The sequence below is a fragment of the Hibiscus syriacus genome, unplaced genomic scaffold (genome assembly GCF_006381635.1).
Source record: "Hibiscus syriacus cultivar Baekdansim isolate YM2019G1 unplaced genomic scaffold, ASM638163v2 tig00113724_pilon, whole genome shotgun sequence".
NCBI lineage: Eukaryota > Viridiplantae > Streptophyta > Magnoliopsida > Malvales > Malvaceae > Hibiscus > Hibiscus syriacus.
The window spans coordinates 926,185-946,191 of NW_024063470.1; the positions used below are offsets into that span (position 1 = coordinate 926,185).

The following is a 20,007-nucleotide window of genomic DNA, read 5'->3' on the forward strand; positions in this document are numbered from 1 at the left end:
GTAAGGTGGTTGGGAAATTATTTAGGAAGGTTATGTCGAGCCTAAAAATACAACAGTAGAAGCGACATTAACCAATGAAGAGAAATGAGTATTGAAGGAATCTCGCAAGAAAGACAAGAAGGTATTGTTCTTTGTTTTTCAAAGAGTTGAAGAATCAACCTTTGAAAAAATCTCAGATGCGAAGACCATAAAACAAGTGTGGAAGATTTTGAAAAAAAATATCTTCAAGGTGTCGAAAAGACAAAAAAGTACGTTTACAATCGCTTAGAGCTGAATTTAAAATGTTGAAAATGAAAAATACAAAAACTTAGATGATTATGTTAGCTGTGTAAAAGCGATAGTAAATGAAATGAAAAGGATTGGAGAATCCCTCGATGAAGTTAGAGTGATAAAAAAATTTGCGACCGTAGACACGAAAATTCGACTACGTATTAATCACAATAGAATAATCTAAATATTTATCCTAGATTTCGATCGATAAGCTTGTGGGTTCACTTCAAGACCATGAGCAGAAGATGAAGATTCTGAAAATTTATAGCAAGTTTTACAAAGCAAGATGAATGTCAATAAAGATAAAGCCAGCAACCGTTACACACGAGGCCGAGCAAATCAAAATGGTTATCGTTGAAAATATAGAGGTGGATAAGGAACACGAGGACGTGGTGGTTTATCATATAAAAAAACTCAATCAAGTGAAAATTAGCAAACATTAGGTCATTGACGAGGATTCAGAGGTCGAGCTCGAGGTCGAGGCAAATATCAACAAGGAAATAGATCCCATGTACAATGTTATAATTGCAATAAATATGGACACTATAGCTACGAGTGTAAATTATCTCCTAAACAAAAAGAAAGAAATTATGTAGCAAAAGCTGAAGAAGAAAATATTGAAAAGTCCCATATTTTCCTGACTTACAAAGAAAATGGAGAATTCAAGAAAAATATTTGGTATCTTAACAACTGTGCCAACAACCATATGTGTGGCAAAAAAGAGCTCTTTGTAAGTTAGATGAAACCGTCCATGGTCAAGTAACCTTTGGAGATGACTCGCATACAGAAGTTAAAGGCAAAGGTGAAGTAATGATTACTCAAAAAAATGGTGAAAAGAAGTACATCTCAGATGTATATTATGTACCGGCTTTAAAAAGCAATATCATCAACCTTGGTCAACTCTTGGAAAAAGGATATGAAGTTCTGATGAAGAATCACTCCCTTGCTATAAAAAATAAAGATGGAGAATTAATTACAAAAGTCAACATGACTCGAAATCGTCTCTTTACTATTGACATCGTGTCAGGAGAAGTCAAGTGCATGAAGACGATAAGTAAAAATGATTCATGGTTATGACATTTAAGATATGAACATCTTGGTTTTTTGAGCATGAAGTTATTATCAAAGGCAAATATGGTCAAAGAAATGCTAGAGATCAATCCTCCAAATCAATTATGTGAGGTATGCATTAAAGGAAAACAACATAGACAAAGCTTCAAAGTTGACAGATCCTGGCAAGCTCGAAGGCCTTCGGAGATTATGCACACAAATATAGCTGGTCCATTTGACATATGGTCACTTGGTGAAAATAGGTATTACTTAACATTTATTGATGATTTTAGTAGAAAAAGTTTGGTTTATATCTTGAAAGAAAAATCAGAAGAACTGAAGAAATTGAAAGAATTCAAAGCAAAGACAAAAAAAGAAAAGTGGTCAATATTTAAAAATACCCAGATTTGATAGAGGAGGCGAGTATATATTAGATTTATTTGAAGATTTCTGTAAAGAACATGGAATCATCCATCAGTTGACAGTTAGATATACACCTCAATAAAATGGAGTTACTGAAAGAAAGAACCACACAATCCTTGATATGGCAATGAGAATGATAAAAGGTAAGCACTTACCGAGAAATTTATGGCCTAAAGTTGTTCGTTGAGTAGTTTTTTTTTGAACTGATGTCCAACCAAAAGAATGAAGTAAATGACTCTAAATGTAGCATGGAGCGGTAAAAAACCATGGGTTGGACACCTCAAAATTTTTGGGTGCATCTCATATGCACATGTTCCTAAGCAGATCAGAAAAAAGCTCGATGAAAAATGAGAGAAATATATTTTCATCGGCTATGATGAAAGAAGCAAAACTTACAGACTCTATAATCATCTTACCAATAAGATAATAATTTCAAGAGATATGGAGTTTGACGAGACATAATACTAGAGATGGAGCAAAGAAGACAATAAATTTTAAGGACTATTGCATCATCATCAAGCAGCAATAGCAGTGGTAGCAACGGACATGAAAATCCTGAAGTACCTCCGAAAGAAGCTCAAGATCTATGAGGGAGAGAAGAATACAAGAAAGGTAAAATGATTATAAATTAAATAATGTTTCACTTTTCAATTTACTTGCAAAGAGTGATCTCATAATAAGTGGAGGAAAACTTGTAATGAAAAATCAAGTTTGAGAGGAGTGTTAGAAGTCAAACTCGATTATGGATGTCGGCAAGAGCCAGAAATTTCATGAAAGATGGCAAGAATTGAGGTGGTAAGAATTAAACACATGTGATAGTATGTTGAATCGGCAAAAGCTTGAAAATGAAAACGTGTAGCATCAAATTGATGCTTTGGAAGTAATTTGTAAATTGCTTATCAATTAAGGAGGATTATCAATTAAGTTGGTCAAAGAAGAATGAGATGACAAAGCTATGGAATTAGGTGGCAACAATTTGAGGAAGTTGGCAGCATCAACATGACATCAAATTGACGATGAATTATAACACTTGGTAGCTTATGGAGATTGACAAAATCATGGCTGCAAAATGGTGAAAGAGTTTTATTACAACAAGTAAGTTTTAGGCGGTTAATAAACACTTATGAATACAACCCAATGGATGTATGCAAGAAAAGAAAAAAAATAAAGTGAGAAGTAAATCGAGTGAAAGGGTGAAGCTTAACAAATTATATTAATAGTGTTTGCAAATTAGCTGAAGTTAGTGTTGTTTGTATTGTATCGTAGTTTGTTCATGTCAATAATAGTTTGAGTTATAAAATTTATTGAGTGTATAACAGTGCTTCCAACACAATAGATCTAACTTATTTTCATCGAATAATAAATATAATTTCTCTATCGATGATTTGATCATTTAATTCTAGTTATTTGAAAATCTAAATCTAGTTCTATGTTTCTAATTAAAAAAATATAAAAGAAAACCCTGGGTATTTCATTTCTGGATCTATATTTGCAACTATAAATGTACGAGTTTCAACTAGTCTGACAATCAAAGATGACATAGAGCTCAACCCAACGAAGACAAGGCCAACGGCAAGAAGGGATTGATGGATCCGGGTCCACAAAGGAAGAATTGCATGGAACAATAAATCTGTTCCTAGAAAGAAAAGAAAAACTGAAATGTGGGGTCATGATACCAACGTAATGCCTACAAATTCGAGGGTCGATTTTCCCAATGCAGCCGAAAATTCGTTGAAGCTAATCACACCATCGAAATCCGCTTTTCTAATAATATCGGTTAGCTCCGAATAAGTCAACGGATGCCCCAATTTGGCCATCAACCCGCCAGCTCCGCCGCCGTGATGTATCCATTGCCATCCCGATCAAACATTTGAAACACCTCCGTCAACCGCTCTTGGTTGTTCAATATATCCTCCGTGAGTTGGGGCAATATACTGGCTGATTCATTGAACTCCACTCCACTGCACTGTAATTGTTGTAGTCCATTCTATCTAACAATACATGGATTTGATCGCCCGATGGCTTCAGCCCGATCGCTCTTAGCAGCGCCGCCAACTCTAGCATCGCCAAGCTGCCATCGGAATCCATGTCGAACCTTTCGAAAATCTCCCTCTATTGACCCAGTTCATCTTTTCCTAATGCCGCCATTTTCAGCAAATCGAATATGTGCACAGTAAGGGCAAAAAGAAATTGATGTTAATGAGTTAACGTTGAAACGTTGATATTGCAATGTCGGTGGCGGCTGTGGATGAGAAGATGAAGAAATGGACAAATTAAGGAGAAACTGTGAAAGGGAATCAATGTCTTTTGTCTGATATGATTTTGAGGTTTAAATTCGAGTTTTGAGTGGCATTAAAAATAGAAATTATCTTTTTGAGCTTTTATTATTGATGTTTATAACTATCCATAATTCTATCAGCACTGTTTTAAGAGAATGGCATTAATTGTTTTTGGTTGTGTACAGCGGGAGGTTTAATTTAAACTGTTACAGTTTTTTTTTCTAAATGAGAGAATGATGTTAATGGATTATTTATTTATTTTCTTTTAAATATTATTATTTATATGTATTTGTTAGGATCCATTTATATTGTGTACTTTTCCCCCCTTCAATTTTATACATTTTTAAGATCATTGAGTGGAGGGAAATCAAATGCTAAGATTAATTTTTTTTTTCTAGTGATTCTTTTCTTATTTTTTAATTGATTTTTCTCATCAATGATCCTAGAAATGTGTAAAACTTAAAGAGTTATACAAAATGTAATTAGATCCTGTCCCTACACACGCACCCCCACGAATCAAGTCACTTTTGCGTTTAGAGAGATGATTGTTATTCTAAAGGTCATGAGTTAAAGAACCAAAGATTACAAGATATTTGAGTGTTTATTATCAAATGGTTAAGAGTTTTAGAATATTTACTTCCACTTAGGGCGAAACTAGTAATTTATTATAGCGAGGCTAAAATATTTTTTATTTTCCATAATTATGATTTTTTAATTGAGGGGGCTTGATAAATTTTTCTTTATTTATTTTTTAAAAAATATATTTTTCTATATCAATTAATAATTAAAATATAATTGGCGGGAGCCAAGACTCCCCTTGCCCTCCCCTCATTCCGCCCGTGCTTCCACTTGTAATCACCCTAGATTAATCAATATATATATATATATATATAGGGAAAATTCAAAACAATATATGATCAAAAACTTTTAATCAATTGATATTGAACATTCACACATTTATATATGTGCTGCTTGAATTCTAGATCTCAAAGAAGAAGAAGAAGAATTTTTTAACTATTAAGATCGTTTGGTTCGTGTTGTATCTAAGTGTGTAAAGAGTATTTATTTTTTAATGAAATATTCAATTTTATAAAATAATTGATTTTTTAAATTTATTTATTTATAATATAATTTTTAAAATTAATTAAAATTATTAAAAATATATCTACTAAAAAATTAAATGATTATTATTTATAAGCATAAATAAAATGAAGAAGCTATTATAGTATTGTCTATAAATATTTTTTTAATATAAATTTATTTTTTATATTTATTAAATGTATTTTTTTGAATTGAGGGGGTATCGTTAAGGTAAATCACACTAAAATAAGAGAAAAAAATATCAAATAGTTATTCTATAAGAAATTTCTTGTCAATGTCAACCGATGCAGTTAACCCTGACCTAGCTCTCCAACTAGAGCCAAGAAAATCTAGAGGATTTAGGATAATAAAACGATAAAATGGTATCGATTAACCATGCGACACAATAGTTTTGACCTACGTTCTGTGAGAAAGGTGCTATTGATGACAGAGAATGAAAATGACCGGTGCTCATGTGTGAAGGAGAAGAGGCCGCGATGGTTGTATTTGACATTTGGATTACATATAGAGAATGAAAATATGATTTTATTGTGTAAAGAATATTTACAATACTCCTCATTATTTAAGTCCTAAGCATTGGTATTTATAACCCATATCCATCAGAAATTGCCCAATAGATTAGGCCTGCCTATCTAACAATAACCAACTACTAATAACAAACCATTAACAAAATTAAGCTATTTAAATTTGTCCTAACTAGAGGATTTAGGATAATAAAACGATAAAATGGTATCGATTAACCATGCGAAACAATAGTTTTGACTTGCGTTTTGTGAGAAAGGTTCCATTGACGGCATAGAATGAAGAACGACCTGTGGTCGTAGTGTGTGAAGGAGAAGAGGCCACGGTGGTTGTATTTGACATTTGGATTACATACAGAGAATGAAAATATGATTTGTTCTAACATTCACCTTGTTTCTTCAACTTTGTTGATATTCTTGAAGGAAAAGCTACGTGACTTTCCCCAAGATTCTCCATGAAAACTAGACAATGAAACTTTTAGTTCATGTATTTTATGTAGAAGAAGTAAACATATTGAAAGACTCCATCAAACACCTTTGAGCTGTTGTATAAACGACATTCCCAAACAATAGAAGTAGTAACAGTAATAAGTACAACTACACAAATCACCAACAACAACCGAGTGCATAATTCAGCAATTGCTAAGTGCAGGCTATAAGCAATAACAGAAACACAACATTCACCATTAACCAAAGAAGCATTAACTCAAATATTCCAGGAACCAAATCCAAGCAAAGAAGAACCAAACTAAAGCTATTGTTAAAAAACATAACCTAATCTAATATAGATCAACCACTCCACCATTGCCCATTTAAATTTTCAGCACTAATATGAATTGAGCCACCAATATCCATTGAATCACAACATGCAACACAAGAGAAGAGGAAAAAATATCGATGATGAAACAATCACGGTGGACGATGACGAATAGAACAAGATGCAGAAGAGAAAATGGAACAAGCCTTCAACCATATTTGGAATCAAACGTCAAACAAATTGAGATCCATAACGAACAGAAGAAAACTAACGCTAACTCAATCACAGAGGAAGCAATTGTTGATACAACAACATCAGATGCAATGGCATAAGATTAATCAATCAAGCCCAGTGATTTCCTTATAACAGAGTCAACTCTGAGATCGGGTACATGCAACAGTTTTGGATGCACGAAAATCACGGATGAAAAAACATAGTGGCAGAGACGATTCTCCTGATCAGCGATTGAGAAAAAACAACAAGGATTTTCGGTGAAGAAAACAAAAACAAACGGACGATGGATAGCGACGGATGGTGGTTGAGAATTCGGTGACTGATATGTGTTTAGAAAGAAAACAACAACAAACACAAGCTGAATAAAGATGGCCGCATGATCATCGACGAATGATACCATGTTAGAAAGGTGCCATTGATGGCATAGAATGAAGAACGGCCGTGGCCGTAGTGTGTGAAGGAGAAGAGGCGGCGGTAGTTGTATTTGACGTTTGGATTTCAAACAGAGAATGGAAATATGATTTTATTGTTTAAAGAGTGATTACAATACTTTTCATTATTTAAGTCCTAAGCACGAGTATTTATAACCCATATCCAATAGAAATTGCCCAACAGATTAAGCCGCCTAACTAATAATAACCCAACTACTAATAACAAACCATTAACAAAATTAAGCTACTTAAATTTCTTCTGACACGTTTGACTCCGAACAATGTTGAATCGATAATTCATGCAGTAAAATGTCCTCTCTATAAGCAACGATTTTTCCAAACAATAATGCCCCTATTGCGATCACTAGTTATGAAATTGGAAAAACTTTGCTTCGCCTCACTCAGTCTCATTTCATTTCTTGTTGTTTCACTTATGAGACCAAGAGGTTGTGGCGATGACAGGTTAAACCTGTCGCTTTCGAAATCTCTTCAATTAGCTCCTAATTGTACACTATTAGTTTGCTAATTTAAGTTCTAAAACTTCAATTCATCCCAATTTAGCCATGCTGCTTGTTAAGAAACTCAATTAAGTCCTTAATTTTGTGATTTTAGCCCTATAGTTTGTGTTTTCTTCTAATTAGGTTCTAAGAGTACAAATTGATTTAATAAAATGTTTGGTTATCATTAATTTTAAGATTGAGATTTTAATTTTAAAAAAGTTAAAACTAATAAATTAAAGGGTAAATTATGCATTTAGTACTTAAACTATTAGTTTTGTCCCATTTTAGTACTTAAACTTTCAAGTTTTTCAAAACCATACCTAACGTTTATTTTTTGTTTCATTTTAGTACCCGTCTTTAAAAACTTAACGCGTTTAGTTCCTAAACTATAAATTTTAGTCCAATTTAGTACCTAAACATTCAATCTTTTCAAAACTTAACGTTAATTTTTAAACGGGTACTAAATAAAACAAAAGCTAAACTTTAGGTATGTTTTTGGAAAAAATGAAAGTTTAGGTACTAAAATGAATTAAAACTAATAGTTTATGTAGTAAAAGTATAATTTACTCTAAATTAATGAAAGATTAAATTAAGATTTTGAGGAAAAAGATTGTGATGCCTAGTCCACTTAACAAGCTAAACACGTTTTAAGTGTTTGCCCTTCGTTCATTGGTTCACCGCAATCTAACAATCAAAGAATTGATTAACTACGGGGTTAAAACTGCAAATCCAGAAAAAAACTATTCTACTTTTAGTTTAGAAAGGAAAAGATTCCAAAAGAAATGGAGATAAAAAAAGGGAGAAAGTCAGTTTTGGACTGTGACTTACGAGATCTCAAAAAGCGTCCAGCAATGGCGACACAGATTTATATTTCTATTTTCCCTCTTTCTCCTCCCTTATTTATTTATTTATTTATTTTGTTCTAGTAGATTTATATTTATTGAATACACTGGAATGCTTTATATTTTCGTTGAATTTGATCAGATCTGTTGATTTTGAACTCTTTTGCCCGTCGATTCTTTGTTTTTGTCAGAATAAGAAGGAGAAAACCATCATTATAAATAGAGGGAAAAGGAAAAGGAAAAGGAAAAGGAAAGGCCGTAGGGACACTGGAGGCAGCGGTTCATCGATCTCTTCCTGGTAAATTTGTTGTAAGAGTAACACAAATACATGAATCGATCGATAAACCTCTGCATCCAGCGCCTTATCTCTCTCTTAATTTTGTTGTTATTAATTTTTTTAAAGTCAAAAGCAGAGAAAAAGATGCCTGTTTATATATTTTTAGTTTTATGATGATTGTTAACAGGTCCTTTGATAGTTGTTTGCTGAGAATTTAAAGAAATTGAATCCTTGTTGTATCTCTCATTCTTATTTTTATCTTAATGGCCAAAAATGGCTTGAGATTGAGAAATACCTTTTGATTTCCTTGCACAGTGGTAATCTGTTTCTAAAATTGTTTTTGTTCATGTTGATTGGGAGTTTTCCTTTATTTGAATGACAATGACCTGTTTCTTCATTTGTCTTATACACTTGATGCTCGCATTTTCATGATTTCTCCGTGAGGAAATTAATGTGTAATGTTCTCGATCTTGTTTCAGTTACTCTCACACACATAATGGTTTATATTTTGTCACAAGTGATAAATTTAGAGTTAAAACTGGGTGTGGATTCTTGTTTTCTCTTGAATTTTTTCAGTGAGTTATTAGCCTTTTGTTGAACAAGGTTCAATATCCCACACACATAATAGCTTGTCAACGGAACTCCGGAAAATATCTTAATTTTTCTACATATATAGTTGGAAAACTATATCCTTCTAATACCATGTTTTAGGAAAAAAAAATGAAATTGATGACATAGGTTTATAATCTTATTTACTATTAGTGTTCTTATGATGTAGATCAGTGGAGTTTTCCTCTTAGGTGTTCTTCCATTTTTGGAATGTTAAATTGTATGAATTGGAAGTTTGCTGCATTGCTTTGTTTGGTCGTGTGTTTAGCAAATTAAACTGGTATGGTCAATTTGGAAGTTCATAAATGATGTAAATATTCCGATGACTGAGGTTTCTATGAAATGAGATTCTCTCTATGGTCCCAACGCCTCTCTACATGTATGTTTTCCTCCAACTATTCTTTTTTCTTTAATTGTCTGTGTTCGGCATCTATACCCTACACATATTCATACATGAGTGTGGGATATGATTCTCTTAACCTCAAATATTGAAGTTTCCATGTGTGGGGGGCACCCTTTCACCATTTCTGCTTGAAAGTGAAAATTTTCAGTTTCAGACACCATGTGTGAAAATATCTCATGTCAAAAAATGGAATCTGATATCAAATCCCATCTATCAAACCTATAGTGGAAATCAAATCTAGGTAAATCATTTCATTGGTCTTCAAGTAAAGTTGGGTTTAGTTATATATATATATATAGTTACTTTTTAATGTTAGATTGAATATTATTGAACCAATCGTACTTGATATTCTCCTGTCATTTTAATAGAAAAATATTCTCTTCTCAATTTTAGTCACTGAAAAGTCTCTAGATTCCTGTGTCTTACTCTTCTTAATCTACCCCCTTTTCTTTGGCATGCATGTGCGGTAAAGGCAATGGGATCTTAGCATAAAATGTCATTTACTTATGTTGTTTTGAATATTTATGTAATTTTTTTTTATAAAAAAGGTATATGAGGCCTTGTAATTTATAAAAAAAATATTAATGTGGTCTTCAAATTATTTTTACATTTAATTTACATTTAGAGGAATCTTTAAACTTAGAAAATAAATTTAACGTGATCATTTGGTTAACGATTTTCGATGTTAATTGTTACCGTGATTAGTATTTGACGTTTTTTAAAATTTGATATTTGAATTTAGAATTTCTTTTGAGAATTGGTACTTGATTTTTTTATTTGATTAATTAAATCTTAATGAATTTTTCTAGAATTGGTATCACTAAAATTTATAGATATTTTTAAATTCTAAAAAGGCAATTGAAATTCTAAAACAATGTAAAAGAATTCTAAAATTATTAAAATATTTATGAAAATATCACTCGACAATATTATGATAAAACATGTGATACCTACTTATCCAGCAAAAACTATTTTAACTGTCAATGTTGATCAAATTAATTATCAAATAAATAAATTAATGAAAATTAAAAATTTAGGGATTGAAAGTTTAAGATCTTTTAATATCCTTAAACTTTTTTTTATTAAATATATACTTTTTTTATTAAATTATTAAAGTTTATTAGTTAAATTAAAATTATCGATGCGTCCGTAAAAAGATTTATAATGTATTTTTAATATATTAATTTTAAAATTTAAAAACTCAAAATTTAAATTATAATATTTAATGATGTCATGATTGAATTCGAATATCATTTTCACAACCACATAATTCAAATCAAATTATTTTTGAATTATATCTTTATTATAATTTAAATGATCACTTATTATTACTATATTAAAATTAAATAAAAAATTCAATGAAACAAAATCTAATAAACTATTAAATTATATTTTTATATTTATCTTAAATTGTTTCTTATTTTTTTAACGACTAAAATCGATAAACGCCAACAAAAGATGTAAACCGTGATCCTACATAGAGTTCACCACCGATCTCCTGAACTTCACTAATTAATTTATTTCCATACCATGCTTCCAAATTTACGGTTCGAGAAGCCCTGCCGAACACATCGATCCTTTGCGCAACTGGAATCAACGACTGTGCCGGCTGTTTCAGCACCGCTGCCGCCCTCCAAAAGTCTCCAACCACTGTTCTCCTGATGTTATCTGGTCTTTCCTGGAAGTCTATGGAGTCATATGTGTTGGCTCGTGGACCTCGGAGCCAATACCTGATAGTATTGTTGCCGATGAAGTTGGAGACCAGGACATAGGCTCCATCTTGGCTGATCGCTACTCCGGCCGGCCCTGAGAGGTTCTTCATCAACACGGTCACTCGGTCTGTATTGGGGTCGTACATCAACAATCTCCCCGTGGTGTCATTAGTGTTCAATGCTTTCGAGGCATTTCTGCACCATATAATCAAGGATTGTATGTAAATTGATCAGTAATTAAGTCATATCGTTAACATAAAATTCTGTGTCGGTTCTTAAACGAGTAACTGCATTTAAATCGTTCATGCATGCAGATTAAGAAGATAGAACCTTAGATCATTGATGGAGCTGGTATCCGTGAAAAAAAATTTCCAGTGAGTTGGTGGACGTCTAAACCATTGCAAAGATGGTAAGGCTGTCCGTCTGCTGTGTCGGAAACTCGGGTCGCTTGTTTTCCGGCCGAACCTAACACCATGAGCCCGAAATAAGCATTACAAACATACAGCTTATTCGAGGGGTAATGGAAGGCTAAACTCAACGGCCTTCCACAAGTTGGCCCCAAATCTGGATCAGTAGTGCCATCACACATCCGCTTAGACCTGTATCAGTGTTCATAATCATAGATGAAAATTCAAGCACGATAAATATGTTGATCAACAATTCCACCATAATAAAAAAGAACCACCTATTTGGACTGGTGAATCCGAAGTCAAGAAACCCAGCTATCCTGACATAGAACCGTCCAGTTACGGGACCGGACTCGAATGCCATGGATTCCAGACCGTAGGCCTTAGTCGGCATTTGAAGTGATCTGAATGATTGAGAAAGAACCATTGAAGGAACATAGAGAAGAAAGATGAAAATGGGGAACATCAATGTGGTCATTACTTTGGTAAGGCTGATGGTGCAAGGCATCTTCAACATATGCATTGAACACAGTTATATGTGAAATACACAGTTATATGGATATGAAATACACAGTATGTAACGTATGATGTTTAAGCACCGAATTTAGGGCGAAAGGAGGATCATTAGCATTTGGTATGACGTCAACTGTTTCTACTTTCAAGAAAAGTATGCCCTGAAATATGGAAAACTCCCTGTGAAATGTGTGAAGATTTATTCTTTTCATTTCTTTTTCCTAACAGAAAGCATTTTTTTCACTTCTAGATTTGAATTTTAATATTGAGTTAAGAAAATTTCTTGAATAATCTTAAAGATAGAATGAAATATTATCCCTCAAAAATCGTAGTTCAACTGGTCATGTCTATAAAATATATACATTAGCGATATTTTAAATAGATATTACCTTATAATAATTTTAATTTTGTATTGTTAGAAAGATAATAGCAGAAATTTTGGTTTAGAAATACATAAACGAAGCCTAGAAATGCAACAGGAGCCCTCCATTTAACAAAATGCAGAGGCAAAAATGCTCTACTGAAAAGAAACTATAAACCATCGTTTTAATAACCGGACTGCAGTTTGAACAGGTGAGGTCAGTAAAGGCTCGATTTAGAATTAATTAAAGGGCACGAATCGAGCAAATTAAGTAATAAAAGAATCATTATTATTCTTTAATATCTTGAGTTCGAGCATATATTAAGGAGTGAGCATTTAATGTCACATTGTTGAGAGTTATATTTGAATATATATTGTCTTGTACTTATCTAGGTTAATAATAATAAAAAATTAATGGGTAAACAACAAGGGTGGTCATTTTTTATTTCTATCTATCTTACTTTGATCACTTATTTTGAAAACAATACGTTTTGGTCACTTTTATTTTTTGATTTGTCTTATTTTTTTTATCTCATAGCCGTTAACTTATGTTAATTTGACGATGTAATATGTTAGTAAAAAAGATAAATTTTTAATTTGTCTTCAAACTTTAGAAAAAATACTAATTTAACCCCTAAATGTTAGATAAAATATTAAATTAACCCTTAAACTTTAGATAAAATATTAATTTAGTCCTCGAATTCAGTTAAAGTTCCTTATTGCTCACTGTCGTAACCAGTTTTCGCCCGGGCACGAATTTTTTACTTGGCGGGAAAAGTGATGTGAATAAATGGTTTTTTTAAAAATAATTTGGGAGTCGCCATCGGCCTTTTGGGTCAGGTAGGTCGAATACCTAAAAAAATTATCTTTTAAAAGAGTTTTTAAGAAAACATCAGTTAAAAGATAAACTGATATGCGTTTTAACCAAAAATTCATTCTTTTTATAAATAAAAAGGGATTCGTGGTCGATTACGTTTAGGGAAGGATTAGCACCCCTACAACGCCCAAAATTGGTACTTTATTAATTATAAATTGTCTCTATTATTAGAAATTTAAAAATTCAAAGATATATTTAATTCATAATCCTATTATTTCGAAGTTATAATTATATAAAAAATGTATTTATAACATATATAAAAAATAAATTTATTTATTTACAAATATCAGAAAAAGACTTCTAGGTGCCTTAAGACAACTCTTTTCTTTGATATTAAAAAAATAAATAAATAATTAAAACATTTTTAAAAAAATAGGATATTTATTTATTTAAAATATTTAGAAAATGGATATTCAGTTGTTTTAAGGCTGCCCTTTCTTAATATTGAAAAATAAATAAATATTAAAACATGATTAAAATAATTTATATAATAATAATAATTAATATTTAAATTAAAATATAACTAAATAATGACTAAAATAAATAAAAATAAAACTATAATGTTAAAATATAAAAAGTAATAAAACTTGTAGTTAAAATAAATGAAGATATTAAAATTAATGACTAAATTAAAATATATATTAATATTAAATACCCTAATTTGTAATGTTATGAAATATAATAACTAATAGTGTAATTTAACCTTAATTATATATTAAGGGCTAAAATATAATTAATTAAAATTATAGGGGACTAAAATGAGTATTTATCCTAATATATATAAACACTGGAAATGACTAAAACATAATAAAATAATATTGGAAGACAAAATTAAAATATCCAGAAAAACAATTCTAGTGACTAAATTGAAAAGATTACAAACTTGGATGACTGCGCGTATGGTTTGGCCATGCGCGAAATTACAGGTATACCCCTCCCAAAACGGCATCGTTTGGGAAGGGGTATTTATACCCGAATATGGCTGGCCCTACGGGCCATTCTCTCATTTCTTCCTTTCTCTCTTCTCTCTCTAAATGAGAGAGTTATAAAACTCTCTCGCTTCTCTCTAAAACAGAGAGAAGAGGCATCGGCCGGCAGCCGTTTGCCGGTGTTGACCCCGCCACTGGCCACCGCATCCGGTGGCCGGAAAATTTTTTTTTACACCAAAATATAGATCGGACCGTCCTATTGACGGTTCCGATGACCGTTTCTCTTAAAAAGCTCCTGATCGGAGCAAATCTACGAAAATACCTTCGGGTTTTCGTCGGCCTTTGGTGATGTTTGGAGGCTCGTGTGAACTCTGGCGACGGTGGGGCTTTGTTAGTAAGTATCCCTCGTATTTTCCTTGCTATTATGGTTGCTGAGTTGCTCTCTGTATCTTCTCTTCTCTTTTTTTTTTGCTTTATGTTTTTCTCTTGGGTTGCTGTCGTGTTCCTTTGTTTGCAGGTGGTCGATGGCTTTTATAGCCATCGAAGGTATGGCTCTCGGACCAGTTAATAAGGTGGTTGTTTAGTGAGTCACCGGATTTCCAGTGGTGACTCACTGTAGAGCGACGTGTGCGGCTGGAAGGGCTCTTCTGGAAGCCTTTGGTGGACGTCGTGGCAGCAGCTGAAACGGAGTGAACTGGCGACAAAAGCAACGATGGTCGCGTGGCCCTAGGGTGATGATACCCTAGGGTTTTGTCTGGAGCCATCTGGGCCGTTGGATCAAATCATATCCAACGGTGGAAAGAGAGAGGCGACTGGATGAAGATGTTGAAACCCTAGTTGGGTTTAGGGTTTCCATTGGGCTATTATAATTGGGCCGGTTATTGTTGGGTCTGTAAATGGGCCGGTCCAGTCTGGATTGGGCCTATAATAATATTTATTAATAAAATAATAATAATAATAATAATAATAATTATAATAATAATAATATAAATAATATTCAAATGAAAAAAACGAGTATCTTCAGCTGCCCCTCTTTGCTTATTCTTGTGTTAACAAGAATAGAGCAAAGACGAAAAGATAATAAGTTTTTTTTTTCATTTGACTTCACTTGATTATGATGGGAATGTTGAAATAATTCTTCTTTGGGATTAGCTCTTCTCATTATGAACTTGTCCACTGGGGATGACAACTCATCTCCTTTTGTGATGTAATCTAGCAAAGGTTGAATAAGCTCTTCTCATTGTGAACTTCTTCTTCTTCAGATGAATTCTTCTCATTATGAATTCCTTCTGGAAATGCTGATGACGATATATCTCTTTCTGTGATAGAGTCATACAAAAGCTCTTCTCATTATGAACTTCTTCTTCCTTCTTCAGATGAATTCTTCTCATTATGAACTTTCTCTGGAAAAGTTGATCCATCAAGTGATGAATTTAAGCAAAAGGTTGAACAAATTCTTCTCATTATGAATTTCTTCTTTCTTCTTCAGATGAGTTCTTCTCATTATGAACTCTAACTGGCATTGCTGATCCACCGAGTGATGAATTTAAGCAAAAAGTTGAACAAGTTCTTCTCATTATGAACTTCTTCTTTTTTCTTCAGATGAGTTCTTCTCATTATGAACACTTCTGGAATTGTTGATCCACCGAGTGATGAATTTAAGCAAAAAGTTGAACAAGTTCTTCTCATTATGAACTTCTTCTTTCTTCTTCAGATGAGTTCTTCTCATTATGAACACTTCTGGAAATGTTGATGCTGATCTATCTCCTTCTGTGATAGAGTCATGCAAAGGGTTGAACAAGTTCTTCTCATTATGAACTTCTTCTTTCTTCTTCAGATGAGTTCTTCTTATTATGAACTCTACCTGGCAATGTTGATCAATCAAGTGATGAATTCAAGCAAAAGGTTGAACAAGTTCTTCTTATTATGAACTTCTTCTTCCTTCTTCAGATGAGTTCTTCTCATTATGAACTTTCTCTGGAAAAGCTGATCCATCAAGTGATGGATTTGAGCAAAAGGTTGAACAAGCTCTTCTCATTATGAACTTCTTCTTCCTTCTTTAGATGAGTTCTTCTCATTATGAACTTTCTCTGGAAAAGCTGATCCATTGTGATGGATTTGAATCTTTGCTAAAATCTTTGAAATTCCTGTCAACATTTAACATGGATAAAATGAATGGAAATGCACCTATTTTTGCAAATGCCTAAATATGATGCATGAATATTAAGTTCATTTTTATTTGATTTCAAATTGGTGAACTCGGTCTTTCTTCAATTGTGTAGAAATCCAATAAATCTTCCCTATTCGAATGGAGAATCTATCATCTTTGAAGAGTGTAGATGTAAATATGCCTGAATTTTTGCATGATGTCACAAAACCACTTGAGAATAAAACTCAATAGTATAGGCTCTTGAAAAGCTCGCACTCATGCAACATGTTTATTCTGATAACTACTCATCTGACTATGAAGCAATCTTTCAGGGTGATTTCAAAGATATTGATAGTTCTTCTGATACCGAGGAAATCCTAAATTTTGATTCTGATGAGGAGAGTAAACCGTTATACTTGACGAAAATAGGATACTCAAATGCTAAGTCTTCAATAGTCATAGAGATATGGTCTTGATTCATCAATTACAGAGTTGACAGATTTTATATGTGCTGCTCAAATGACTAAGGCTGCTGACACACTTCTTCCAGTAAAAGATAGGAAGCCATTATGCAATGTTCCCAATTACAAGAAAAGGCGAAACTTGGGCTATGATTTTCTTAAAAAAATAAGAAGCAGAGGTAGCTTGGAAAGAAGCTTCTTGATGAAGAAAATCATGTAGTTCATCTTCCTAATCCAATGATTAGTTTTGGAGTTCTTACCGAACCAGATCAGATAACTCAAAGAACACTTCCAGAAGATGCTATTGGGCCTCCTTATTTCTACCATGATAACGTGGTGATTGCTTCAGTTGGTGTTTGGACCAAAACATCACAGTACTTATATGATGTAGAGCCAGAATTTGTATATTCGAAGCATTTTTGTACTGCTGTATGGAAAAAGGCTATATTCATAATCTGCCAATTGAGAACAGATTTCTTCTTGTTCCGCTTCCAAATAACTCTATGATGGTAATAATTTGTTTGCTTTTTAACAATGATTGCAAACGTTGATAAGACTTACTTTGTATTCCATGCCCTTAAAAGTATTAACATAAAGTGATATTCAGAAATCTTTAACTTATTTCAAAATTATGTTAATCCATTTAAAAAATAAAAGAATAAATTGAATTTTCAAAAATAAATTGAATCTCAAATAAATTGAATTTAGAGAAAATAAACTTAGAATTTATTAATAAATAGATAGAATTGTATTCAAAGTTATGGCAAGCATAGAAATGATAAAAATTCAAATGACTCAACAAATTATTAGCATAAGTATTTATAAATTAATCAAATTGATATAATTTAGAGTTCTGATGTAAGCTTTTGTCTGGAAGATCTCAAACGTTGTCAGAATGCTTGTAGATGTGAAGTTCCTCCCAAACTATCAAAATCTTAAGAGGGTTCAATTGCCAGATGCCTAATATCAACATGCATTTAAGCCGCCCTTTCAGGTTTTCAACTCAAATCCTTCATTTGGTTGCAAGATGCCCTTTGCGGGTTTTCAACTTGACCCTCCTTTTTTCTTCTTTTTTTTTCTTTTTCTCTTTTTTTCCTTCTTTTTTTCCTTCTTTTTTTTTCCTTCAAGCATAATATTTCTTGACAGAATATGAGTTTATTGGGTTTCTCAGAACTTTTCCATCCATTTCTGCCAAGATCAACGCTCCTCCGGAAAAGGCCTTTTTTACAACGTATGGCCCTTCCCAATTAGGCATCCATTTCCCACGGAAATCTTTATGTATAGGCAAGATCTTTTTTAGTACTAGATCACCCTCTTGGAATTCTCTTGGATGTACTTTCTTGTCATGAGACTTTATCATCCGTTTTTGATACATCTGTCCATGGCAAATAACTTTCAATCTTTTCTCCTCAATAAGGTTCAATTGATCAAATCGAGCTTGGATCCATTCAGATTCATCCAATTTTACTTCTCTCAAAATTCAAAGCGATGGAATCTCAACTTCAATTGGTAAGACTGCTTCCATCCCATAGACTAAAGAAAAAGGCGTTGCCCCAGTAGATGTTCGAACAGTAGTTCGGTATGCATATAAAGCAAAAGGTAACTTATCGTGCCAATCTTTGTAAGTTTCAGTGGTCTTTGTAATGATTCTCTTGATGTTCTTATTTGCTGCTTCAACTGCCCCATTCATCTTTGGACGATATGCCACTGAGTTTGCATGTTTGATCTTAAACTGTGCACAAAGTTCGGTCATCATTTTGTTGTTCAGGTTCAGAGCATTATCTGTAATGATCCTTTCTGGTAGGCCATACCGGCAAATTATTTCTTTCTTTATGAATTTGCAGACTGTGGACCTCTTAATATTGGCATATGAAGCAACTTCAACCCACTTGGTAAAATAATCAATTGCCACAAGGATGAAACAATGTCCATTCGATGCTTTTGGTGTGATTGCCCCAATGACGTTTATTCCCCACATAGAAAATGGCCAGGGTGCTGTCATTACATGTAAAGGAGATGGGGGTACATGAATCTTATCTGCATATATCTGGCATTTATGGCATTTCCTTGCATAATAAATACAATCTGTGTGCATGGTAGCCCAATAATATCCATATTTCATTAATTTTCTAGCCATGGAAAGACCATTTGCATGTGTTCCACATATTCCACTGTGTACTTCCTCAATGATGCTTCTGGCTTCGCTGGTATTTAAACATCTCAATAGCATTTTATCATTGCTTCTTCTATACATAGTCTCGCCATCAAGAAAATATCTAGCAGCCATTCTTCTCAAGGTTCTTTTATCAATTTCAGATGCATTTTGTGGATAACTTTGATTTTTGATATATTGCAGGATATCATAATACCATGGTTTACCATCTACCTCTTCTTCCACACTATAACAATGTGCAGGAATTTCATATACTTGCATTTTGATTGGCATCATATCAACTTTCTTAGTTGCCTGAAACATAGCAGCTAATGTAGCCAAAGCATCTGCCATTTGATTTTCTTCTCGAGGGAGATAATTGAAGGTGACTCTCTCAAATTCTTTCACTAATTCGATGGTAAATTTCGGTATTCCAATAATTTGGGATCTTTTGTTTCCCATTCACCTCGTAATTGATACACCACTAACGATGAATCTCCATATATCTTGAGACATTTAATTTTTCTTTCTATGGCTGCTTTCAATCCCATGACACAAGCTTCACATTCCGCCATGTTATTGGTGCAAAAGAACTCCAGTCTGCTTGTAAAGGGATAATAAATATTTTCTAGAGAAATTAACACTGCCCCGATTCCTCGTCCCAAGGCGTTGGATGCTCCATCAAAGTAAAGCTTCCAAGATTCATCATTTGTTCTGACTTCTTTATTCATGGATATTCACAACAAATC

The 20,007-nt window shown here is 32.9% G+C and overlaps 2 pseudogenes; both read right to left on the reverse strand.

Annotated features, from left to right (window-relative positions):
- Positions 1-3,410: 3,410 nt before the first annotated feature.
- LOC120187230 lies at positions 3,411-3,891 on the reverse strand (annotated as a pseudogene).
- Positions 3,892-11,129: 7,238 nt separating this feature from the next.
- On the reverse strand, positions 11,130-12,294 carry LOC120187231 (annotated as a pseudogene).
- Positions 12,295-20,007: the final 7,713 nt, after the last annotated feature.